The sequence below is a fragment of the Patagioenas fasciata genome, chromosome 1 (assembly GCF_037038585.1).
Source record: "Patagioenas fasciata isolate bPatFas1 chromosome 1, bPatFas1.hap1, whole genome shotgun sequence".
Taxonomy (NCBI): domain Eukaryota; kingdom Metazoa; phylum Chordata; class Aves; order Columbiformes; family Columbidae; genus Patagioenas; species Patagioenas fasciata.
The window spans coordinates 40,093,076-40,120,010 of NC_092520.1; the positions used below are offsets into that span (position 1 = coordinate 40,093,076).

The 26,935-nt window shown below is 35.0% G+C and overlaps 2 long non-coding RNA genes across 2 annotated transcripts; one reads left to right on the forward strand and one right to left on the reverse strand.

Annotated features, from left to right (window-relative positions):
- The first annotated feature begins 1,046 nt into the window (after nt 1–1,046).
- LOC139826980 (uncharacterized) lies at nt 1,047–16,491 on the forward strand. Its single transcript, XR_011737148.1, has 4 exons — nt 1,047–1,161; nt 6,313–6,394; nt 7,312–7,376; nt 14,249–16,491. It is a non-coding gene; the product is annotated as an uncharacterized lncRNA (long non-coding RNA).
- LOC139826981 (uncharacterized) lies at nt 13,297–19,966 on the reverse strand. The gene is made up of 3 exons (XR_011737149.1): nt 19,904–19,966; nt 14,231–14,316; nt 13,297–13,338 (listed from the first exon to the last, which is right to left on the reverse strand). It is a non-coding gene; the product is annotated as an uncharacterized lncRNA (long non-coding RNA).
- Nucleotides 19,967–26,935: the final 6,969 nt, after the last annotated feature.

Here is a 26,935-nt window from a genome sequence, read left to right on the forward strand (position 1 = left end):
CCTTTTCTTTTAGGAAACATAATGAGGAGACATAGTTATTATCCTTTTCATGGTAGTCTTTTCAATCTGCTAAATAAACCAAAACCAGTGTCTTTGATCTTTCCTTCTTAGCTATGTTTTCAAATTTGCTTGCCATTCTTGCCTGCTGTCTCCTATTTTGGCTCTAATTTTCTTTCAAAGTGGGTCAAGATGAGATTGTAACTTAGGACAGAAAAATTACAACCTGCGTTTAAAGCATATGGCTTCTTAAATGACATTTTCTTTTTTCATAAAGAGAATCACTTCTCCCCTATCACTGATGGTTAATTTGTGGACCAGTCTGGCCTCCGTCTTTCAAGCAGTGATCTTGTTTAACTTTTTATTCTGCATTTTGTATTAGTGATTTTTATAGAACCAAGCTGTAACACTGTACTAGTGTTAAGCACTGTTTTTCTTGTGATTTAAAAAACATCTTTGTTTTGTCAATTTTAAAATATCATCACCTAATGTGTTTGCAACCCCTCTAATTCAATTTAAGCAAACTTGTTGATGTCATCAACAATTTTTAGAATATGCTCTGTATTCTGCTAGATAACTCAATAAAAGTATTGAACAAAACTGAGTCCAGACCAGAAACCTTACATACTAACCAATCCAATAATTGACACCTACTCATTCAGTATGATTTTCAATCAGTTGTGTATCTGTCTCTGAGGATTTAATCTAGTTATATTTTTCTGCTTTGAATTTAAGAATGTCATCTTAGACAATACAGAATTATTTAAAGAGCAATACATAATAATTTCCATTGTTTCAATGTTATCTGCTAGGCAAGTTATCCTGTCAAAAAATATTTGATAATTATGTCCTAATTTGTTAATGAGATGAAAATTCTTTATAATTGCATACTGAAAATCAATTACTAACATAAAAGACACTGCAAGTAAAGACTTATGTATTCACAGTAATAATTCTTGGTTCATACAATCCGCCTTTTTCTTGTCAGTGTCAGTTAAATATTGATAACTTCCAGCAGCAGAATGCAGACTTAATTTTGCAAGCACAGACCAGCCAGCTGGTTCAGTCAACCACTTTTGTATGTTAAAATTCTACCTTTTTATTTTTTTCTTTTCTTCAAGCTGCTCAGGCTTCCTATTGTCCTATAGTAGGAATCCACAGAGTGTAAGTAACATTTGTTCTGTGCATGTAAATTGTGTTGGCTAGGTCAAACATGTTTATCCAGTTCTATATATGAAAATGTACTCTGGACTGAGAAAAAGTGCATCAAGTTGCCGTAAGGGAAGAACCAAATAGAAATTTATACTACAGTATTATTTTACCCTATTCAACCATTTTACTACATGTACAGAGAGAAAAACATTTAAAAGTCAAAACATCAGTTGTGTTCGATGATGCACAAGCAAACAGGTACTGTATGCATGCCTCTTCTCTCTGTCTTTCTGAAATAACCTTCTTAAATAAAAATGTTAAATTAATTGTTGCTATGAAACATATGGCAAAGATCAGAATGATTTGTGCTGAGATTTGTGATTTGTGCTGTATTGGAGAGCTAAAGCAACCTTGATCCTAAAATAAGAACTAGTAAGATTCTCTCATTATTATAATAATAATTTTCTTCCCACTTAATGCATTTGTTTCCTAATTTAACCTGTACAGTTTCAGTCTTCAAGGTTAGGAAGGACAGTCACATTAATTGCTTATGTAATATGATATTATATAATAGAAATACTACATCCCATTCCACAAGCATAAGGACTTCCAGAAACTGAGGATACTATTATTTAAATGTAAGTCATATTTGTTACAAAAGACCATTTAAAAGAGTTGTTAGAATAAAAATCAGAGGATACAATTCATCTCTACCTTTGTATATAGAAAAGATACAATGTAATCCAAAATCAAAACGGTTCTTGTTGTTGTACACAAACATTACTTCCTGTTTAAAAAGATAAAACCTATGGTCTCCCCAGTGTGCAAAAAGTCTAGATAAAATGTTATCCTGAAAGAAAAGATAGTGCACATATCAAGTATAAAACCGTGTAGAGCAGGGTTGTCAAACTCATTTTCACCAGGGGCCACATCAGCCTCACAGTTGTTACCTTCAAAGGGCTGAAAGCAATTTTAGGATGGTACAAATGTAACCAATCCTACATTTATATAGTCCTAAAATTACATTGGACCTTCTGAAGGCAACCACGAGGCTGATGTGGCCCCCAATGAAAATGGATTTGACACCCCTGCTATAGAGTATTGAGTTTGTTTTGTTTTGTTTTTAATAGGTTTTCTTAACAGTAGTTTGTTTAAATATAAAATTTCTAAGAATAAAATATGTTCAGTTGTTGGAAACATCATCTGAAAATAAAGCAAATGTTGTTCAGTCAAACTGCACTCTTTTTCAAGGAAATGGGCAGGGAGGAAAGATTTTACAAGCATTCATACATTTCTGCAGCCATAAAGCCATTAGTGTCTTCCATTCTCTTTGCTGCAATTATACTTCAGATTGTGCAGCAAGCATGTCGTGACAACAGTACCTGAGAGTATAATCACTGTTATATACAAGGTTTCTGTTAGCGAGGAGGTTTGCATCTGAGATGTAAAACTGGCAAATCAGAGAAGGCTTTGTGGAATGTAACCAATCAAACATAAACCTAGTCAAAGCACATTGTTGAAAACATTGAGTATGCCTGCTCAAGGCTCTACTTAGCACAGATTACTTTTTATCACGGTGCAATTCATCAGGCATGATTTTTTTTTTTTTTTTTTTTTTGTACAATAGAACCATAAATGCACAGTCATAAAAAGGAGATGTTGCATTGTAGCTGAAATATCAGCTGAAATATCTGTTTGCAGTTCTATTAAAAGTTTTTTTTCAAAAGTTTATAATAAAAATTCACTAGTGGGTTAAACCTTGAACCAGTGGCACCTGGTTTCAGTATAATTAAAATAAATCAGTTAATTTCTTTTCAATTAATGCCAGATATTTGTTCTGCAATCTCTCAAATAGTGGCAAATTAAATGTCTGTTACATCTGAATAAAGCAAATTGTAAGGTATACAAACAGTACTTCCAAGGGCTGTGGATGCATAGTACTTATGGTATCTTGCTACAGATCTACAATTGTGAGTTTCACCCTTGCTCTGGATTTGGGTCAAAACTGCACCTACTATATCTATCTATAGGAGGTAAAAGACTTAGTTAAAAAAAGAAAAATCTAAACATAGTGCTGATACTATCACATTATCTTACGTTGCTGACTTTAGGTTCCTCTGTGCACTGACTGTGACAGGCCAGGGATTGTGTCCTGAACTCCTGCTCCAAGACATGAACTTCTTATTAACTAGGAAGTCCAGAGAGCACCGAAATTCCCATCTGACAGTGTGCCTCTTCTACAAGTAATTCTGTTAGTGATTCAACCTTACTCTTGGCTGACAAGCAAGTTACTTCAGTTTATCTATCAAGGACCTCTTCTGCCTAATTAGATGAGTAGCCCTTATTTGTCCAAGAGGAAAAGCACTTGGAAGTTTATTCTTCCTCCTATCATGCAAGATACATTCGAAAACTGTCCCAGACAGTCATCATGTTGCATTCCTTGAAATTAGCTGTTGAAAAATTATTCTACAGGTAGTTGTATTTTCTCCAGTTCATGTAGGGAATTTACTCATTCACCATTGCCATGCCCCATTTTCAGAACATAAAGGTGGCCACACTGTACCAGGTCAGAATTTTGTCTCCTAAAATGGTCATAAAAAGATACCTAGACAATGGTAGGAATAGAGCAAACATATATGACATTTCTCCCTAATACTTTCCTAGTGTCTTGCTAATGCAGCTCAGCAGGCACTTCGGTTCCCCTGTTGGAGAAGCACACTGCTGACTTGAGTCCAACTTGTTGTCTCAAACAAAAGATTTGTTTCTTTTCTGTAAAACTACTTTCTAACCAGTCAGCTTCAAGCCTGTACTGTTGCATGGTGTTATTTCATCCAATATACAGTCTATTGAAACTGAAAGTATTTTTGTTCAACCATTCCTCTAGTCCGTTGAAAGCCTTGTCAATGGCAGCCACTCCTTCAGCATATCAGCTCTTCTCCTGTCCAGAGACATGCTGGAAGTGAATTCTCCCTCATCATGCAGACCATTAATGAGGATTTTGAAGAGTATTGACCTCAGCAGCAACCATGAGGAATAACTCAGGCTGACATATAATATCAGGCTAACAACTGCATTTTGAACTGCTGACAACTGCTCTTTCAGCATAGCAATTTAGTCAATTTTTCACCCAGCTTGTCATTGTATGTATACAGATAATTTCTTTCCAATACATCTATGAGAAGACATACTATGGGAGCACCACACAAAAATGTTGGTAACATTAGGGCAGCCACTTCTATTCCCTTGCCCACCAAGCTGGTCTTCTCATTACAGAGAACAACTTGATCAGGCATGATACTGCCTAAGTAAATGGCTATTCTCAGTCTTCTTCGCATCCTCCATGTGTCTTGATGTGGCTTACAGGAGGTATGACTTTATAACCTTCAACTGAACTAGATTAAGAACACCAATCTGCAGCTGTCTGAATCTTTCTTTCTTGCCTGTCTTGAAGATGAGTGTAGTATTTGGTTTTGGTTTGTGTTTTTTGTTTGTTTGTTTGTTTTGTGGGAGGGGAGGGAGGGTCACCAGAAACCCTCCCTGACTCTCTCAGGTTTCCAAATATGGTGGAGGGTGGTTTTGGAACATTATCAACCATATTGCTAAGTACTTTTGGATAATGGAATTTGTGTATTACTAATGGAAGATAAAAGACAGAAGAGAATTTGCTAATATGTAATAGTTATACTGAAGTTTATTTCTAAGTAAAAAATAAAACAAAACAACAAAAAACAAGTGTAACAGTGTTTTTTTTCTTTTTGTTAAGGATTTTCTCTACTTGATGATCACTTTACAACTTGATAAAGTAAATGTAAGAATATATTTTAATTTGAAAGTGTCTTCATTTGGATTTTTTTTTTTCATTATTATCTTCAATAAGTAGGAACTATTTAATATTATGAACAGCTTGTGCTAAAAAATGTATAATCTCTGATGTGTCAATAAGAAAAGTAAGGCTCAAGGAATTAAAAAAAAATGAGACCTATGTCACTCAGTCAATTAATTGCTAATGTAACTAGGAGCTGACTCTTAGCTTGCAAAGCTCAGTGGTTACAAAATTATTTACTACCACCATCCCAAGAAACAATTACACTGTAATGTAATTCTTTGCAATACTTCCCAGTCTTTAACAAGTTTGCTATTTAAATAATATTTTCCTCTTCAATCATCTTTATTTTATTTTTTTCCATGTATTTCAGCATTCTGTCTATATTAAAAAACACATAAATAGTAATTAATGGTTTTCTGTTTAGTCGTTTTTACAATATATATAGTAAAAACTAACGTGTTTCCATGTAAATTGTGTGCATGGACTAATACAGGCTCTCTCACACTATGGAATTTTTCCATGTTTTCGTATATTTAGTGCCACTTGGTAATTTGCATGTATACAATCTCAGCAAGGCAATACTCTATATCTGTTAGTAACTGCATACTTGGAAAGAAATTATTACTTAATGTATTTGTCACTTGTCCTCTTTCTTTAGATTAATTTCCTAATTAGATATCTTAACTTATAGTTACACAAACTTAGAGTAATATCATACGTACCAGGTTTACATCCAATGTTGAGGTAGAATTCTGGTGAACAGAACCATGGATTTGTTCAGACATAGCCAAAGCAAAATACAGCTGGTTTGCATTTACAAGTACAGTCACATTGTAGACCTAGTGCTGTTTGTTCATCTGGGAACCATCTAGCTGAAATCTGCCAACTATAGTTAGGTGCCCTGAATTATATTAAGAGCCTCTAGGGAATGTTAAAACATTACTATTGTTTGCTTGGGAAAAAAGAAGAAACAACAATTTTTCTCAACTAGTTTTTAAACTACCCTGGTTACACTGAAGTTAAGAGTTTGTTATTAAGTATTTAGCTAAAAGACATTACTTTAAGTTTACTTGCAAATATTTTGGTTCTTCATTCACTAAATTGGCATTATTAGGGTTCAGATGGGTTGGCAATTGTTTTCACTATGCCTAAAAGAATAACTTGTATGCATTCAGACTGGAAAGTTATTTTTGCAGAAATTTATTTATGAATAAACATGATGAATGTTTAGAGCAGTAAATGGATATTTCTGGTCTGACTTCTTGACATTGCTGCATGCTATTAATGGTGGTTATACGCTTATACCATAATACATTGCTAATTTTTCCTCTTCACAGGGAACGAAACTAGAAACTATCTACCATGCCATCCACAATTTGGGTCCATAAACAGAATAGGACATCACAAAAAAAAAAAGCTGTAAGTAATGTTTTCCCTTCCCCCATATGAATGTCACCTTTGTGGTCAGCTACCTGGGTATATTAATATTCTGCGGCTGATTTCTGTCACTGAGCAAAATGTCTGTCAAGTGAGCAGAGGGTCTGTCAAGTGAGTTATAGCATCTTAACCAGCCGGATGTTGATTTCATTTGAATGGCCTTAGAAAATGATAAAAATGGTCATTGTTTTTTTGTACTATGTCCCTTCAGTTTAGATTGATTTCCATTTCCTCAGGATTTCCATAGTTTTGGCTTTTCTATGGTAGAAATGTCATCTTTTTTGAGATAGGTTTGTTTTTTTCTTTTATTCTTTTTTTTTTCTTTTTTCTTTTTTCTTTTTTCTTTTTTCTTTTTTCTTTTTTCTTTTTTCTTTTTTCTTTTTTCTTTTTTCTTTTTTCTTTTTTCTTTTTTTCTTTTTAAATAACAATAGCTGCAGTTGCCCCAAAGGCACCTGCATAAATGCGTATTACATTTAATTAACCATTAAGCAGTAAACAAGTGCTTAATTAGATGACTCCATAAACACTTTATTGCCTGAAACTCACACAGAAAACATGCCATGAACATATGTAAAACACAACTTACGCAAAAAGATTATATAGACAACAAGAGATGGTGGGACGTTTTGTTTTAACGCTCTAAAAGGACATATAGTCAATTCACATGTAATACAGGGATGGGATTCATGTAAATTAAGACACCTAAGTTGTGTCAATTAAAATACAGCATAAATGTCTATGTCTGGACTCTTGCTGTTATGAATGGTGATTGAGAAAAAACAAACAAACAAACCCACCAACATGTAGAATGTTATTCAGATTGTTCTAGATATCTATGTCTCATTTGCTTATTATATGTTCCTTTACTTATACTGATGAAATATTTGTAACACCTACAGACATCTGGCTGTTACTACATAGGAAACTGCCTACTTGCACAGAAGCCGGGGCCAGGCAAGACACGGTAAGCCATCTATAATAATACTGGATGTTTATGTTCATGAACTGAAATAAGCTTCAGATCTCTAGTAAATAAAACACAGAGTCATATATAAATATCTCTATCTAATGCAAGAAGTTCCTCAAACTTTGAGGTAACTGAGCATTACAGTTCATCTCTATATAATCTATATGTTTGGTGCAGACAGGACAACAACATTCCAATACACCTGATCATCTGGCACAAATAATAATAGATGTCACAAAATACGATAGGGTCAGTACTATTTTAGTTACTGCTACTATGAGGTTCCTAAAAAATAAAAAAAAAAAAAAGGTAGACTGGAATGTTTTAAAGAAAATGTTAATGCTTCTGAAGCAATTTCTAAAGTATACTATATGTGCAATGATTTTTATTTTCTGTCCTTAGCGGTTTAGTGGAAGAAAACTTTATTGATTAAAACCAGTATGATACCTAGGAAAGTGAGTGAAACTGCTCTTAAACATCTCTAACAGCATATTATAGTGCTACTGAGATGCAGGACTTCTCTGAATTACTGTTTATCTTAGATTAGGCATGAACTTTTGAAGAAAACTTCCAGTTGTTCATATTTTGTTTACATCATGATTTGTTTTGCATTATGCTTCAGTTTGCATTGTGAAATGGACTCAGGGTACACAACCTGTGGCAATCCTTTCACGTGAAATTAAACTAGGAGATACTGTCTAGGAGCTCATTGGTACTCTTCAGTCTCGAAGACTCATTCTGTCAGTGGGAACATTAACATTAAAAACCAAACCAAATTAATTTCTCAGGTATATTTGCATCACAAAAAAAAAAAAAAAAAAAAAAAAGAAATAATAATAATAAAAAAAAGTCTTATTGCCTTCTTATATGGCAAAATTACATGTAGCTTTTTTACTACATCTTCACAAGAAATGAGTTTCTATAAACTGTTGGTTTTGGTGGGCTTCTGGATGAGTAAAACAATGATGCTGAGAATAAGTTTCCTAGACCCAAAGGTATGAGAAAAGCAGAATTTGCTGTTGGTTGTATATAAGCATACGTATTTAGAAACACTTTTTTCCAACATGACAAAATATTCAAGAGTTAGTTCTGCTGAGGTATCAGTAAAATATTGACAGGAATGTACGACTATCAGAGTTATATTTAGGAGCAAGTATTAAAATTTTCAGAATGTTTATTTCATGTCTTTGTACTTTGATTGACATAAAGAAATATTTCTCCATCTTTTCAGATTTACTGATTTTCTTTCACACCAGAATACATCTTACCTTATTGACACCAATAATAATATGTTTCACAGTATATAACTATTTTATTTTCATATTTGTCTTATTCCCAGGAAAATATTAAGCATCACATGTTGCTTTATTAACCATGCCTATAATGAAATACAATAACTGCTCTATTCCAGTGGGATTATAATTGTGTTTTCATTAAATAAGCTGGATAGGTAAGAAAATATGCATTTTAACATTTCTGTTTTGATGACCAATGTGTCTAGCAGAATATTCACCACTAGTTAATGTACTTATTCTATTAACTTTGTCACATTTTTATAAAACACATGTGTCCAGATCAAATTATACCTCAGACTTAGTGTTAACAGGCATTCAAATACAGGATAAGGAATCAGTTTCTATTCTAAAGATGGCTATGCCAGATGAGTAAATAAATCACAGTGTCAATGTTTAAGGTACCCAGCAGGCCTGAATTTATCTTCCAAAAAGACAGTTACCAGTGAGTAGATGTAAATCTTCATTTATGTTCACTACGTAGACATTCTGATTGACAGATTTAACTTTCATTTCTTGGTAGAAAATTTGGAATAGAAAAAGGAGGTGCAACAATACAAACACCACTTGAAATGCATGGAACGAGAATGAAAAAGGCACTGTAAATTACATTAAAAACAACAACAACAACCAAACAACCAAAACCAAATAAATAAAAATAAAAACTACACAAATAAACAGGTTGTCCTTCAAATTGCTAAGTACAATTGCCTTTTGAATAAAGTATTTGCTAACATGCTGGGTAACAGATACATTGCCAATAGTATGATCTGCTGCTAAAAATCCTCTATTGTCATTTCTTGAATTCATCGAAGGAGTGTGAACATGGTATATACTACTTGATTAACAGCCTAGGTATCAAAGGAAAAGATTTCTTGAATTGCTGGAGGATAGGGTCTTTTTCTCCCTAGTATATCATATTTATCAGTCTTTGAGGAGTAACGGGTAACTTCTGAGGTTCTGTAGCTCTGTGGGATTGGTACGTGCAAGTTAGGCCTACAACTTTCATCCTCTTGTTTCTCCAGTGTAACAACGCCACTAAAAGAGTAATAATACTGTTCAGGATTTAAAAGTATTGCCACTGAGATAAAGGAAGGATTTTGTTCTCTTGTTAAATACTCTCAGTTACTTGACTGGACTTCCATTTATTTTTGAAGAGTCTCACAGAGGCAACATACTAGTCTCAAAGGACATTTGCATCTGTTACAATGCACTATAAAGCCTTAAGACCTGGGACACAGCCATAATGCTTCTGGTGTGGAATAATTAAAGGGTGAACACCTTCAGAGCCTACTAAAGCTACTCTTTGATCAGTGTGAGGAATTGCTGCTTGAATAATGTGAAACTGTGTTTCTTCTGCCCTGCTGTTCAGAGGCTAAGCAGGTTACCTCTACAACATTCACCACCTTTATAAAACGTGCCTAGAAACCCAAATAAATCATGCAAGGCACATTACAGGTCAGGAAACGTCTAATTTCCACCTTTTAGGTATCATGCTGGAACACGTGGGAACTAGGGAAGCAATCACTAGAATTTAATAATAGAGACCAGAGCAGTCATTGTTCTGGCTTTCGGGAGATAAGACACAGAGAGGACAGAACAGAATTATATTATCCTTCAAAGCCCCTTGCAGTCAGAGTGTATAATTAAGACCTATATAAAAATAAACAAATATAAACACATATACAATGGCTACATATGCATAACAACATGAACAAAAGTAACGGTTTGTAGGAAAGAGCTGGAGTTTAAGCTGCCATGGACTGACTTAGAGTAAAAAGGTTGTATTTCCTATCATCCCAAGTTTCCTTTAAGAAAGCAGAGGGATGGATTATCATGAAATCAGTTGTGGGTTCCTGATTCTCAGGGCTGAATTGACCCCCAGTGCATGTAAGGGCAGCTAAAAGTTGTTGTATCTCATACAAGCTCCCTATCACTCTGAAAGGGTCAGATACTAGACAGGGTTACCTAGAGTACAGCACACTTCAGCTATGTTTATTTCTATTCATTTTGCACACTATGTCACTACAGGTGTGGTTGCAGTTGGTTATCCTAACTTAAGAAATGATAATTTTTTTCTAATAGCTTTCCCATATGATTCTAAAACATAAAGGTATCTGTGATATACTAAGTGCGTGTGCTAAAAGAATCCAAAATGTCTTTTTTTTCTATATGATATCAATCAATAATAAAAATCTGCTGTAGAACAGAAAGGTATTTTCAATCATACCCTCTTGTAGTACTTCATCCAGACATCCAGAAGATAGCTGTATTCAAAATTGGTTGTAAAACTTCTGAAGTTTTTGAAGTTCTGAACTTCAGTGCATAACAATAGGATATGTAAAATACCAAAATATTGAAGATACCATTATAAAATTCAATAGCTAGATCAACAAAGGTAGAATATGATAGCTTCAGCTTTGTTCAATATCTTATATAAATGGCTATCAAATTAAAGCAGGGAAGTCTGAGAATACATGCATACTGGGGTATGATGAGAGGAAAGCAAGTAGCTAAAAAAAATGCTCAATTATTTGAGATTAATAATTACACTTAACTGGTTGCAGTTAAGGTGGGAGAAAGTGGAACTTGAAGTGATACAATGAATTACGTACCCAGTTTTGCACTTCACTGTTACTCTTTCAAATCTTCTAAGGTCACACATAAACTAGACAGTGTTTCCCAGTAGATATTTGGAACAATCCCCAAAGCAAGATAACTCAGGTATTCTGCTCAGGTTTGGGATGTATAAAGACCGATGATTCTGAGTGCCAGGTTAGCATGGAAATGTATGCAATGCTCTTACCCATTCAACAGCAGTGCTAGTAACTTCACTTTTAAATAATTACTGTATTCTTTTTCAAATATTGAAAAGAAAGGAATAAACATTAAATGCTATGCATTAGTTTTATTTTGAGTTATGTGAGACATCTTTGGGAGGTGATATTATTTTTTTTGTTATTAACTTTTTTTAGCCTTAGCAGCAGTTTTGAAGAAGAGTAATGTTTTTATTGCATGAAACTGAAGGTATAGTCCAATATCCTGGGGCATGGCATGAGAAGACTTAGATTTTTGAAGGTTAGGAGTCCTCAGAGATAGAGCTCGAAGACAGTGTAAAGTAGGAGGAAACTGAATCTGATGCAGTTTCATCTATGTAGCTTTTTTGGGAGTAGCCTCAGGAGTAAATTATACCAGAACAATACCCAGAAGTTGTCCTACCAAGAGCTAAATGGAGTGGTCCAAAACAGAATCAAGGAGTAAGCTAATGAACTGATAGTACACAACTCTGTTTTAAAAGTATGCTTCTTGGGATCATTTTCTGGCTATTTCTAGTTTAGAAATAATCTGAGATCACAAAGGAAAAGTAGAAAATATTATCTGAAGTGTAGAAGGCAGAGACAAAAGGAAATAAGGCAGTCTGAATGAGCACCAAAGATTTATCAGTCTGAGAGAGACCAGACTGTGTGGGTGTAGAAGAAAGGGAAGCAAATTGCAAACTAGACCAGAGTTGAAAGACGTAATTGTAGCTAAAAGCATGACCGCGAATAAAGGATAGCAGATCTGATTTAAACAGGGAAACAGTTTCACATGAAAGAATTAGTCAAAAGAAGAGAATGATGGAAGTTTCAGCGGGTTAGGGACTAAGGGATTTGAGATGTGCTGCTACCTGGAGCAGGAGTAAGGAATTGACCTAAGGCAAAAGACATTGGCTTTGGCTGGAAAAAAAGCTTATTGAAAACAAATTATCATTAAAATCAGAATATCCATTTGGTGGTATAAGAAGTAGTACATTTCCTGTGCTCCAGACTTTATAACTGTGACCTTCAGTCAAACTTGAGGTGAATGCCTTACTTCTGTACCCTGAATGACTTAAAGTTGATTTTATTTCTGTCCCTTTGCCTCCACTTTCTTCCCTTTCCCTCTTTCATGAGGTCTCTCAGAAAAGTAGTATGTAGTAGTGTAAAACACTGACAATTTCATTGCTGAAATATAAATGAGACAGCAAATTACACTTAAGTTATTACTATTTTCTAATTAAAGTTTAAATTGTGATGATCTGGCTGTCCTTTATTAACATTAAAGATGTGATAATGAATTATCAGAGTCTTCAGAATTAGGCAATTAAAGGGATTTCACTTTGCAGTTAATAAAGATATTAATGCTTGAAACTATGATCCTACATAAAAAGGTTGAAGTAATCTCTGTATAGGTAAATTACTTGACTCAATACATAGACACATACACCACTATATCAAGCAGGTTTGGGAAAATCAGCTGTATTCTAATTGAAAATAGTTTTGCAGGCAGTTTTTTTTTAATGTTTTGTACATTAGCATAAGATCAAAATGTATACAAGGAAAGTGCTTCTGATTTCTGAATTGTAGCTTGATTTTCAGATTAAAGAAAAAATATAATCTTTAAAAATAAGAAAAATAGAATGCCTTTATACTTTTCAAAAACTCAAGAGATAATTTTGATTGTCTGTTCAGAAAGTGAAAAAAATACATTATAAAATAGAAAAGAAAAAAGCTAAAGTATTAATGTTTTGTTGTCTTTTTGTCAAAACATACAATTACTGATGCCTTGCTTTTGAATATTGTAGAGAAAGTGTGATGCATTCTTACCGTATTACTTCAAGTAAATACTTAAACCAGGCTACAATCTTCCTATAAAAATTAAAAAAAGAAAAAGCAAAGATAAGAAATTTTCTACTCTTTTGTAGATTTAATGAATCAAATAGTGACATACAATTGAGGGAAAGCTAGAAGACTTATTATGAAACATTTGGCAAAAATTCTAAACTTTTGAAGGAGAAATAATAGATACATGTGTAAAAATGTGCTATATAGCATGAAATATAATTAGTCCTGTTAAAAAAAATAGATATAACAGACAACTAATCACAATGTGGATTCGGTTAAGGATAATGAATAGAAACCAGTGCAATGGTGCTGACAGATCAACTTCTGGTAACAAATACACATAATTTATTTATATTCCAGATCAACCTCTAATAATTCCACAATATTGGCCATAAGATTTTCTGTATTCAATTGAGAGAGGAAGTGAAGGTCCAGGACAGTGTGAAAAAATTATGTTAATAGTTGGGCCTAGTAAAGTAGCTTATGTTTTCTCCTTGCTATTTTTCATCCTACACTTGTGAATGATAAGAAAGTTCAAGTGTTTCTGATGCTGTTTTCAATATCTTGAGAATGTTCTTAGGTGAAATGGTCCAGTATCAGCTCAATCACCAGTACATCTCAGAGAGTAATACTTAAATCTCAATATCACTAATGTTTTGAGGAAATCTTCTCGCAGCTGGTTCCTGAAGCAGATCTTGAGTGTTAACCATGTAGCCCTGGACCGGCTGCCAAACAGTACACAGCCACTCTCTCTTGCCATTCCTTACGCAGAGGGCAGGAAGGGAAAAGGAAGAAAGCCGCATAGGTTGAAATGAAAACAGATTTAATGAAACAATAATAGAAGAAAAGTGAATAATAATGTGAATATGATAAAATATACAAAGCTATACAGATATACAGACCACTACTCACTTACCGTTATGTGCATTCCTAGCAATGAACTCCAGAGAGCAGACACTGGGAGCACAGTGAGACCAGCAAAAGTCTGAGTTGGAGCTTTGCCTGGAGGAGGAAAAGAAGCAGGAACAGGTCTGAAGAAGTCCTTATATTCCTAGCACAGGATTCAAGTGAAACTCAAAAAATGAACTCGACCTTTGTAGTTTGTTCACTACTGCCTAACACTGAAATTAAGTTATTTAACTACAAAGGCACTTGGATTTCCAAGCTATGTGTATGCACCAATAATTTATGACATAGAATATATGGAGCACCTGCATCTTTCTCAACAGACAGTTTTAAACCACTGCAGATACATTGAAGCATCTCAAGTGTCATTAGGCGTCTATAACTGGGAATTTGAATGAAGCCTTCCTTTTTATTGTGCATTCTGGGACATTAATCACATACATGATTAATACAAATCCACTGAAAAAAAAAAGCTCATATGTTTTTGTCCTAGCCTAATAATTTCTAGGAACTATAACTTTCTAGATGTCGCTTGAGGTCTTGATTTGGTCCTGTATTTAAGCTGAAGTTCAGGTGTAGGTTTTAGGTGATTGCTACAGCATGGCTAGAGAAAAAACACAAATTGCCAAATTTTTTAATTTGGGCCCAAGCATATCAATGTGGGAGATAGCAAGCAAATGTGCATACATAAATGTCCAGTCTCTGTCTGACACTGTAGTTCTTACAGTGACTAATGGCAGCAAATCTTTAGAAGTTTTTGGTTTGGTTTGGTTTTTTTTCCTGGATGGTCAGTGTTGTACACTATAAAATTTTATGAAATATATAAGCAACTGAGTTACAAGTCATGATACTTACAGTTTTCCAGTGGATGTGGTAAATAACAGACAAGTTGAAATAAGGCATATTAAATCTCGTAATTATTCTATAGGCGATATTAATAACATAACTGTGAAGGTTCACAAATGTAGATCAAGTGATTTGTGAGGAAAATAAATGGACACAGCTGAACTATAGGATTTCATTTGCTGCAAGTAAAAATAGCACCAAATATCTTACATAGTCGCTGATTAGAAGGCATTTGTAAACAAAGCTCTCATTTGAACTTAAATCACCATAAAGGAATTCTAGGCATTTTTGTTGATTTTTTTAATTCTGTTTTTCTACATAATAATTATATTCTTCTAATTAAATTCATTTAGGAAATACATCATGACAAAAAGAGATTGTCTATAGGGTTCTCAGAAGTTTTTAGTGGAAACTCAGAGTATGAAGTTTGCCATAATTTCTAAATATATACAATAACTTTTGAGATAATTTTAGTTGTGTTCTGTAAGAAACTTAAAAGGAAACTTTCCCTGGAATACATACACCCACAGACTGAGTGAGATTTATAGAAAAACTCAGGTTGAGATGTTAAGCGTATTTTAGGACCTGTCCCATGAAGTGCTAATGGCTTCTCCTCATTGATTGTAACAGGAGGAGACACAATCCACTCGGGCATTGGAGACAGAATTCTATTTAAAATATGTGTATGCACATACACTAAAAGGCAGCAGTGATAAAGCAAGCTTTTTCTGCAATTTTCACTGTCACTCACTATACCACTTTCATTTTTGCAAGCTGCAGAAGTTTGTTCTCCTTCACAATATCTTTGCAGTCATCTGTCTCCAAATTCTTGAAGTGTATTTTGCTTCAGTGTTTGTTATATTCCAAAATATGTTTTCAAATAGTACATATAACAGGGTCATTTGGTGATTGAATTTGTGAGCCCCAGTTTGTAACCTAAGGAACACTGCCTACAGACAGTGGATTTATCTGGTATCTTCCAGGAAGACTTAGTGCCCTAAAATGATTAGTAGCAAGGATTGCATAATTTTAAAGTGCATTCCTCCTTTGAAAAATGTCCATGGCAAATTTCTGTGCTGGATTTACAAATGAAAAGTTTTATTTTCAAATTGTAGCTCTGAAAAGTTGGACAGCTTTCTTTTTTTTTTTTTTCATCATTATTATTATTATTATTGTTATGCCTCCCTCCTTTCATCCCTTGCATTAAAGCCCAAAATAGATCATGGATACACCTGTGAAATCCCTCAGACTCTATGATCCTAATGATAGTGAGTAGGTACATTACCTTGCACTACTTTGCTCAGATGTAACTAATAGGAATTTATTAAGATGTTTTGTGATGATGATGGATAAACTGATCCTATAACTCATACGGTCTTAAGTGTGAGATTTCATCATTACATTGACTATCAATTGAAATTGATTGTTGAGTAGAATTAATAACCTTCTATGAAGTTATTTTACAGCATATGAATAAAGATTATTTTTGTTGTAAATAATTTTTGTCTAAAGCTCCATGAAAGTTTTTCTTCATTCCTTTCCATGTGATAAAATTTAGGTACATTAGAGTTTTTTAGCACTATCTCAACTTCCCCATTCAAAGGAAATAAACTGCTATACATTTGTCAAATTAGTTGTGAAATAAAGGATTTTGAGTTCTGGTAATAAATGCCTATAGGTGTATTCAGATGACACAGTTCAACTTGATGGATCCCAAATTAGTGTGTGTCTTATCGCTATCTCACTCTTACTAGTGTAGCAAATAAAGAGTCACTTCATTGAAAATCTAATGTAAGAACAGATGTTTTATTAATAGTGATATATTAAAGCTTTTAAACTTATTTTCTTTTTGCTGATACGTGATAAAAGCACTTTTCAGCAAATCACAAACTGAAGTAAGTGGCAAACACTAAATTCAAAATGTTAACAGTTGTTTGAAAAAGTTATTTTCTCAAGTTACATGAAAATGGGGTCTTGAAAAGATTTGATGAATCATATGAGTCTTGTTTCAAAGTGTGTGTGCATATTTCAAAATATCTGTCATATCTAATCATTTTTGTATGACTTCAATTTGTTACTAGCGTTTGAGCATTTTTTTCTTACATAAAATGAGCAGCTAATATAATATCCAAGAACATTATATTAATTTCTATAAACTGAATCCAAAACACCCATAACAAATAAATTTCACAACTATTTGGACCTTCACCTACCTGAAAAGCTATTAAAAATAATAGAAATAAAATATTGGTACATATCTAATCTGAGGACAACAGATTACGTATTGCTTGCCAAGTAGTTTTGCTAAAATTATTGACATTCATAAATAGCTACATTTTGCTTCTTATATCCTAACTTGCTGCTGAGATTTACAAGAAGTAAAACAAAATTACCATCTTATTTTATTGCCAAAACCAAGTAACTGGTATATCAATGGTCACCAAAAAAACCTAGAAAATCCATCAGCTATGAAGTTAAGGGAGTCCATTCTCTGCTAGCCAGGTTCTTTACTAAGGTTTTTCTTCAATAGCACATATGTAATTACTGTGTTGTTTATAAATATTTTCAAATTGTATTGACAAAACTGGGGAACATTTTTCTTGGTGTCTTTTACACTTACAGCTGGGGTTCCTTAAAACTTAGGCAATGTGAATCATGTTACAGTATGTCACATCACATATTTAAAAATAAGTGTGTTCAGACTGATGTAACACAACATGACGATATATAAGGTCATAAATGTGGAGATTTTAAAGGTTTCTACTTCCTTGTTTTAAAGAAATACACCTGTCATTATTTTGTTTTCAATAAGACGAACATCTAAAAATGTTGAATAAGTAAGGTTTATAACATACTTCAGACTTTAAATTTCTTTAATTTGGCAAAGAAAATACCAATGGTTGTAACATTTGGTAGTTAATATTTGTCTAAGTTAATTATCAATGTAGCAACAAGACAATCTTCCCCATGATTTGGAATTCAGTATGTTAGAAATTAATCCCAAAACCTGGTGTTTGATTTTGCATGAAAAATGAAGATTTTTATTGGAAGAAGAATGACTGGTTCACGTCTCCTTTCTTTAAACACCAGCTCCAAACTGAAAGCACCTGCAGAATCATATATATAAAGTAACAAAAGAAGATATACCAACATGAAGATAAGTTTCTCCATTACTCCATCCTCAGCCAGTACTACCACTATCAATGGAAACAGCCATAGTCATAACAGATACAGGAACTTGGGTAGACACTGCTACTGCTGCTGCTGCTCCTGTCCTTGTTGCTGTCTTACATATCATGTCAGACTTACTAATTAGCTTTTAGGAAATTTGTCACAGAAATATCTCATCTGCGGAATCTATTTGCTCCTCGTTCCCCGCCTTCCCCCCCACCCCAGAAAGCTGCAAATTATTTTGTTTTCCTACTGAGTTAAAACTTCATTTCCTAGCAGCAGCTGCATGAGAACTTACTCAGAACTACCTACACAACAGGTGACTGTTACAGAGGAAAAAATGGAAAGCAGCATCACTTAGTTAATTCATACACTTGGCTAGAGTCTGTACTGTCTCAGTTGGTGAATTGCCTTTCCTTGTAAAATGTGCAACCAATTTTGCTGCTTCTAAGGCTGTTTACCCCTTGTGATTTTGGACATAATTGGGCTTTTTGTACTTGCCTTAGGGGGTGGGATTTAGCCACTTGAGCAGTCCCATTAACAAAATTTGGATTATTCACGTGAGAAGGCAATAATGTGAAAAGAGGGTCACATTTTTGCCTTTTTTCTAGGAATATTGTTGTGTCTCAAAACAGCACAACAGATTTTCACATGAAGTTTATAATGTAGAATGGCAATATATGTTTACAGTTAATGGAGACTTAATTAGTCTCAGATATGAGAAGAATAAACGGAAGAATTTTCTCCCGAGTAGTTCTGAAACAGTGCTCTTCCACGGAGACAGCAAATGGCAACATTTCCTGCTGACCTTCTCAAGCAGACAAGAAAGGTATCTGAAAGGATTTGGTAGCTGAGCAGAAAAAGAGCAGCTATGCTTCTATCATGCTATTGAGAACCAAATTTCAGGTCCAGTCTATCTTACTAAAGGCAGAAATTCAAGGACAAGCTTCTGAAGAAGGCACTGAACAGAAATACTAATATTCGGTGACTTGTGATTTAGATGTGCTTATTTGAAAGACAGATGGACAAAATGAAGTGTTTAATGAGGTAATAGACATATTTGTCATCTTGCTAAGTAATAAATTAATAAAATAAAAAAATATTTTTAAAACATTAATTAATAAATATAAGTCTGCACTGATCTTCTAACATATATCTGACCTTGTATACAGGAAAACACATTTTATGTCTGTTAATTAGTAAAAGTAGGTCATAAATGTTATTTTCAAAGGCAAAAGCTATCCAAACCAACTTAAACATTGTACATGTAGCATAAAGTAATGTTTGTTATTCAATTATAGTTGAATTGAAAAATCTGGAAAAGAATCTGTAGGTCTCCCAGTTTACATGCAGTTCAAGTAAATATTAAGTCACAAATAGAAACTGGAAGTACCCTAAAAACACTTTCATATTTTCTTTTAATGTTCTTTGTAGATAACGGTGCACTGATATTTACTAGAGACTTAATGTATGTTAAAAATATGAGATACTGAGACATAGAGGTATCAAGATGGAAACTGCTAGATCAAACAAGAAAAAACAGGGAAGAAAATAATAGCTTTCTTAAACACTTCGAAAACAAAAGTATCTATTTAAAAAAATTATTAAATTCACATTAAACTGTGTTATTATAGAAGTGTACAAGGCTGAACGTATTATAACTCACTTTAGAAAGGGCCAGATTAACGAATTTGTAGATTTGTGACACTTTATTCAGCAGTAGTAAAATACTGAAAGAAAAACCAAATAGAAAAGTTATAAATCTTCTAAAACAAAACAACGTGGATTCACAAAATTTCCCCAATATACACATATGAGTCTATATGTATGTTTGTATTTGTGGAGGTATGTACAAAGAATGATGAATGTTCTCTATTATGTTTTTGAATATTTACTGACTTTTTATTGACAGAAAGAGGGAGTGGGTTAGGAAGAAAGCTCCATGGACAGATTATTATATAACAGGATTTTTCAAGTGTAAGTGAGCCTTTTAACAGAAATATGAGGCTTACCAAACACAAAGATCTTTCTTCTAAGATAAGTGCTGGTCCATAGTGGTCTGGCAGTTATTTGGAATTAAAATTTATCTTCCCCTTTCGAAGTTTTCAATGTGGCTGGATCCCAAACAATAACTGTTTGTGTAGCCTGAGCACAAACCTTCTATTAGAATTAGAGATTTATGTGTGTTCGCAGGGCCATGATCTCATTGCAATTACAGAGACATGGTAGGACAGCTCACATGACTGGAATATTGTCATGGAAGGCTATGTACTTTTTAGGAAAGACAGGCCAGCAAGACGAGGTGGAGGTGTTGCACTTTATGTGAGAGAGCAACTTGAAAGTCTTGAACTCTGCCTGGGGGGGAGGGATGAAAAACAAGTTGAGTTCTTATGAGTAAAAATTAAGGGACAGGCTAACAAGAGGGACACCGTTGTGGGTGTTTGCTAGAGGCAACCTGATCAGGAAGAGGAAGTTGAGGAGGCCTTCTACAGACAGCTGAAAGTAGCCTCACAATTGCAAGTCCTGGCTCTCATAGGGCACTATTAATATAATCACCCTGACATCTGCTGGGAAGAAAACAGAGCTAAGCATGCACAGTTCCAGAGTTTCCTGCAGATCATTGATGACAACTTGACAGAGGTGGTGGAGGAATGAACAAGGAGAGGTGTGCTGCTGAACCTTGTCCTAACAAACCAAGAAGAACTGGTTGGAGGTGTCATGGTTGGGGGCAGCCTAAACTGCAGTGACCATGAGATGGTGGAGTTCAGGATCCTGCATGAAGACAATAGGACAAAAAGTAGGACTAAAACCATGGACTTCAGCAGGGCGAATTTTGGCCACTTTAAAGTCCTGCTTGAAGGAATCTAATGGGTTAGGGCTCCATAAAGTAGGGAGGTCGAAGATAGCAAGCTAATGTTCAAACATCACTTCCTCCAAACTCAAGACCAATGCATCCCTATGAGGAAGAAACCAAGTAAAGGGAGTAGGAAGCCAGCATGAATGAGTAAGGAGTTCCTCTCAAAAGAATATTTATGTAATGTGGAAAAAGGGACAGCCCATGTGGGAGCAATATAAGGTAGCTATTAGAGTATTCAGGGATGTGGTGAAGAAGGCTAAGCTCCACTTGGAAGTAAATCTCGCTGAAGAGTCAAAGACAACAGAAGGGCTTTTTCAAGTACATCAGCGGCAAAAGAAGGTTAAGGAAAATTAAGGTCCACTGGCAAAAAGAAGGTTTTCCCTTGGTTGAGGAGGATTACTTTAGAGAGCACTTTCAAATATACACACACACCAGGAACAAATACATTTTTTAGAACTTATAAAAAATATTAACTTACATGGTACGTTAACAACAGAAAATACTGAAACTCAATGCCAAAATACCTATGTTGCAACAACATGAAACTACTTTGCCTGCATATTTCCACCTCTCAATCTTTTGTTTACTCATTTTTCTGTGATATTTTGTGCCCTCCTTTCAGAGACATTTTCTGCTTGCTTCTCTACTGTTTCAGGCAAGGAACAAGAGTGTTTGTATGAGATTTAACCTTAAAAAAAAAAAAAGAAAAATAACATCCAGATTAATCAGTTAGAGTGACAATTCCATTGGAAATCAATACAGAGAAAACAAGAAAAAATTCAAAGGTTGTCAAGCAAATGTTTTGTGCGGACAGAAACTTCAGAAAAATAGCCCAATTTATGACTGCTAGCCTATCTGGGTGAACTACAGTATGATCAATTACAAGTATATCTTACACACCTTTGTTGACCAGTCATACATTTCTTCTCATTCTGTGTTCTGCATGTTCTTACATTTTCCATCAAATAATGGTTAGCGATGATCACAGGTTGAACTATGAATAGGGTCTGTATGCAGCCCTTTCAGCTCCTTGAAAGTAAAGCATGTCTATCAGTAATGCATACCTCTCATAGCTGTTCAATCTAATATTTTAAGGTGGCCTAGACCTTGATAGGCTGGAGAACAGAGTAGAAAGGAATCTTATAAATTTCACCAATGAGAAATTATTATAATGCTCTGAAGAAAATACAAGAAAGTAAACAGATGTGATCACCAGACCCCATGAGCTATTCTATAGATAATAGCAATCTTGAAATACATTAATAACATTCAGGTAGCATAAAACATGCGAAATTAAATCTATTAGTATCATGGTCTCACTCAACAATGAGATCACGTTTAGTTATGTTCAAAAAATTCTTTATCATAAACCTTTTTTTTTTTGTCTTTTCTATGTTTAATATAAATGTCTCCCTTTATCCAGAAAGGACTTGTGAATTTTCAACAAAATCAAGCATGTTTTATGTGTGATTTTCACTCAGTTTCAGAACTAGGAATGGACAAATGTGATTTGTGGAAGGCCATGAATGCAACTATGTAGGTTTGCGAGAGATTGTAATCATCTCCTACACTAAAACTGAAATAACCTAGAAAAAAAATGCAGCATTCTAAAGAGTCTTCTAGGACTTAAAATCACATATAGTATGGAAAATGTAAACCAGTCTTTCAGGACAGAAAGACAATGGTTATTTTCCTAGCCTTCCATACCTCCATGGTTTCATGTTCTCATGCTGTATTTCTAAAACTAAAATACTGGTTTTGGCAGGCTACTTTCAGTCCTTTCCATCTTAATAACAGTGTATTGACAATCCTATGCAAGATATAAATTCTGTTGCCAAAACACCAACTGAAGTAATTTCTGATTCTTTTGATCAGTCTTTGAATATGTTTGTTTTATAATTAGCATGCATTCAGCAATAGAAAACAAGATGATCTTAGCAAGTTCCGTATCAAAGATACCTTCCACCAAACACCTCAAGCTGTGTTATTCTGCACATGACTTTTTCATTTTGACAAGCCAGAGAATGTAAATCACAGAATCATAGTATCACAGAATCTTAGGGATTAGAAGGGACCTCAAAAGGTCATCTAGTCCAATCCCCCTGTCAGAGCACTTAGATGAGGCTACACAGGAATGTGTCCAGGCAGGTTTTGAATGTCTTCAGAGCAGGAGGCTCCACAACCTCTCTGGGCAGACTGTTCCAGTATTCTGTCACCCTCTCTGTGAAGAAGTTTCTTCTCAAATTTAAGTGGAACCTCTGGTGTTCCAGTTTGAATCATTACCCCTAGTCCTATCATTGGTTGTCACTGAGAAGAGCCAGGCTCCATCCTCATGACACTCACCCTTCATATATTTGTAAACGTTGATGTGGTCACCTCTCACTCTCCTCCAAGCTAGAGACCCAGCTCCCTCAGCCTTTCCTCATAAGGGAGATGCTCCACTCCCTTAATCATCTTTGTGGCTCTGCGCTGGACTCTCTCCAGCAGTTCCGTGTCCATCTTGAACTGAGGGGTCCAGAACTGGACACAATATTCCAGATGTGGTTTCACCAGGACAGAGTAGAGGGGAAGGAGAACCTCTCTCACCTACTAACCACCCTCCTTCTACTACACCCCAGGATGCCATTGGCCTTCTTGGCCACAAGGGCACAGTGCTGGCTCATGGTCATCCTGCTGTCCACCAGGACCCCCAGGTCCCTTTCCCCTACACTGCTCTCTAATAAGTCATTCCCAAATTTATACTGTAGCCTGGGGTTGTTCCTACCCAGATGCAATACTCTACACTTTTCCCTGTTATATTTCATTCACAAGCTCTAGCTTGTGTGGAAATTTCATCCATGCCCAACAATTATTCTCTCTCTGTTTCATTTGATCACCACAATTGTTGTCCATACCCTTACCAATGCTATTGTGATAAAATAGTAAACCTAACTAGACTAATTATTAAACTCACAGTGAAGAAGGGGAAGGCTGAACACATTTTTCTCCAGTTCAGTCTGCTGTTAATCCTGAATATTAAAGTGCCTTTTTCTTAGATGGTTTTAATGTGGCCTTCGAAGGTCTTGGGAGTCTGGAAAGTTCTCTACCAACTGGGAGCTAGTCAGTGTTATTTCAGTCTACAAGAAGGGCATCAGGGAAGACCCAGGAAATGACAGATCTTTTAGTTTAACCTCAGTACCCAGAGAAGTTATGGAGAAGATCATCCTATGTGCTATTGAAAGGCCAAGGAAAAGTCTGAGGTTCCCAATGCCTTCTTCACCTCTGTCTTTGTTTGTAAGACTAACCTTCAGGGAACAGGCCCCTGAGATGAGAAGGGAAGTCTGGAACAAGGAAGACTTACCCTTGCTGGTGGAAGACAAGGTTAAAGAGTACTCAAAATAAGCAGATACACACATAAGTACATGGGTTGCACTCATGAATCCTGAGGCTGATGTCATTTTGAGGCTACTTTCTGTCATGTTTGAAAGAATTTGGCAATCATATGATGTTCGTGAGGACTGGAGGAAAGCTAATGTCAATACTGTCTTCCAGAAGGGTAAGTAGGAAGATCTGGCAAACTACAGGATGGTCAGCCTCACCTCAGTCCCTAGGAAGCTGAAGTAATCCTGGAAACAGTACCCAGACACATGGAAAACAAAAACGTGATCGAAAGTGGTCAGCATAGATTTATGAAGAGGAAATAATTCCTAACCTTAATTTTACAGATGAGAAAAAAAATGGAAGGAGGGGCTGGATGAAGCAGATACGTGCGCTGCCATTGCACAGTACCATCTTTGTCATTGTATGTGATACACTGATTCTATTAGATTTTTTTGAGGTTTCAGATTTCAATGAACATTTTTGCAACAGTTTATTACATCAGATTATCTAGTAAGTAGAATTTATAGGACTTACCTCATCAACAAAAAGAAAATATGGTGTATTTAGTTCAGAGCTCACATGTTTAAAGTAAAAATAAAATTTAGGGGAAAAAAAAGTAAGATATCAGGCTTTATATAATACTTATGATTTCTGTTTACCTAGTTATAATATGGGATACAAGTACGTATATTTTTACTGAGACAAGTAATCCTTACAATTATGAGCAGAAAAAATTAAGTCAGTCTGCCTGTGTGAAGAACGGTGACATATCGAAGGGCTGAAGCCTTACTGTCATGATCTGTTACCACATATTTCAGGCCTTCTGTATTATTAACTTCTCGTATATTTCTCATTTTAAAAACATGGTTTATGTCCACCATTCTATTGTGCAATTCTTTAAATTGTCAAGTATAAATGCTGAGAAATCACTTGTTCTTTAATATTCCAATTGGTTCGTTATTTAATGTTCCACTTTAATGCATGCGAAACAAAACTTTCCTTAACCATCTGAATTAGTAGATGAATATGCAACTGTTTCTTTGGTCAGCTTTACTGTCCTGACTTTTTGCAAATAAACAGATAGCTATGCTGTTGCATATGATCTGACAGGAACTGAAGGAAAACACATTAAGGGATAGAAGAGATTTGATTAGAAAAGATAGATGTCACATTCAATATTTAGAGGTTTATTTCAAAAACACATTCTGAATTTTCATCACAGAGCTACAGTAGTTTGTCAAGTTTACTTGATGATACTTGAATTTGTAGTTGAATAAACCAATAAAAATTATGTTATGTAGTGTCTGATGTGTACAGGGACTAATGTCATTGTTACTTCTATGAATACCTAATTTTAAGGATGTAATTGAGGTGTGAAAGTAAATTGAGATAGTGCGCAAAAGACTAAAGGTCAGAATCCCAAATAATATTCTAAGAAAACTCTAATAAAGACCATAACAACAACTAATTTGCTATTAAATTTTAGCTTTATCAGAAACAGTTTCAGTACAGTTTCATGAGTTCATTAATAATGAGACATAAAATTTCACTTATCAAAATTCTTATTAACTGTTACGTATTCACTGTTAAAACATGAAATAAGTACTGGCAACCAGGATTACACAAATCAAAACCCAACAACTGGCACGAGGCTTTATATAGAATGTGTCCTGTAATATTCTTGTTATTATTTCTGTCATACTACAATATAGTAAAGAACATTTAAAGGGATCTTGTATTAAGTTGCCAATATTAATTTTGTCAAGGTTTAAGGCAAGGCAACAATAAACCGTGGCAGACGCTCTCTGTTGCCCCCTTTACCCTCCCTCCACCCCCTCCTTTAGATCAGAAAGATGATAAGGAAGATAAAGAGGAAGGAAAAGAGTCTTAGACTATAAGTTGGAAGATTTTAAAGGTTTTTACTGATTTTACTAATAAATAGAGAATACATACAAAATATACAAAACCAATCTTGAATGCTCGATATGGAGTTGGCATCACTCCAGCAGTGGCGGAGCTGGGTGTGTGGAGCTGACATGGCTCCAGCAGCTGTAAGGCAGATATCCGAAAGTCATGGGCGGGACTTCAAAGCAAAACAGAAACTGGATTTCAGAAATGCAGGGCCTGAGACCTTCCAGATCTCAGGCAGACAGACAAGGTCCTCTCCAGAGGCTGGCCACGGTCGAAGAGACCTAGACCCTCATGATCTTCATCTTATGTAGGGGATATGACAATTATCGCATTTAATACTCAGTTGGTCAGTTTTAGTCACCTGTTCTGTCCACCCCTCCTTAAACACACCCTTCTCAATTATGGTATGTGTGGAATTCTTGTCTGTCATAGCAATAAATCTAAACATGAAACTTCTTCAGCATTCCGTTGGTCCTGACCGCGGTGATATCAGCCCCAAGCACAGTGTCTGAGAAAAACATGCAGGCAAAAAATTCAGAAAAGTACAGCTACTTAGAAGGCGCTTAGCTG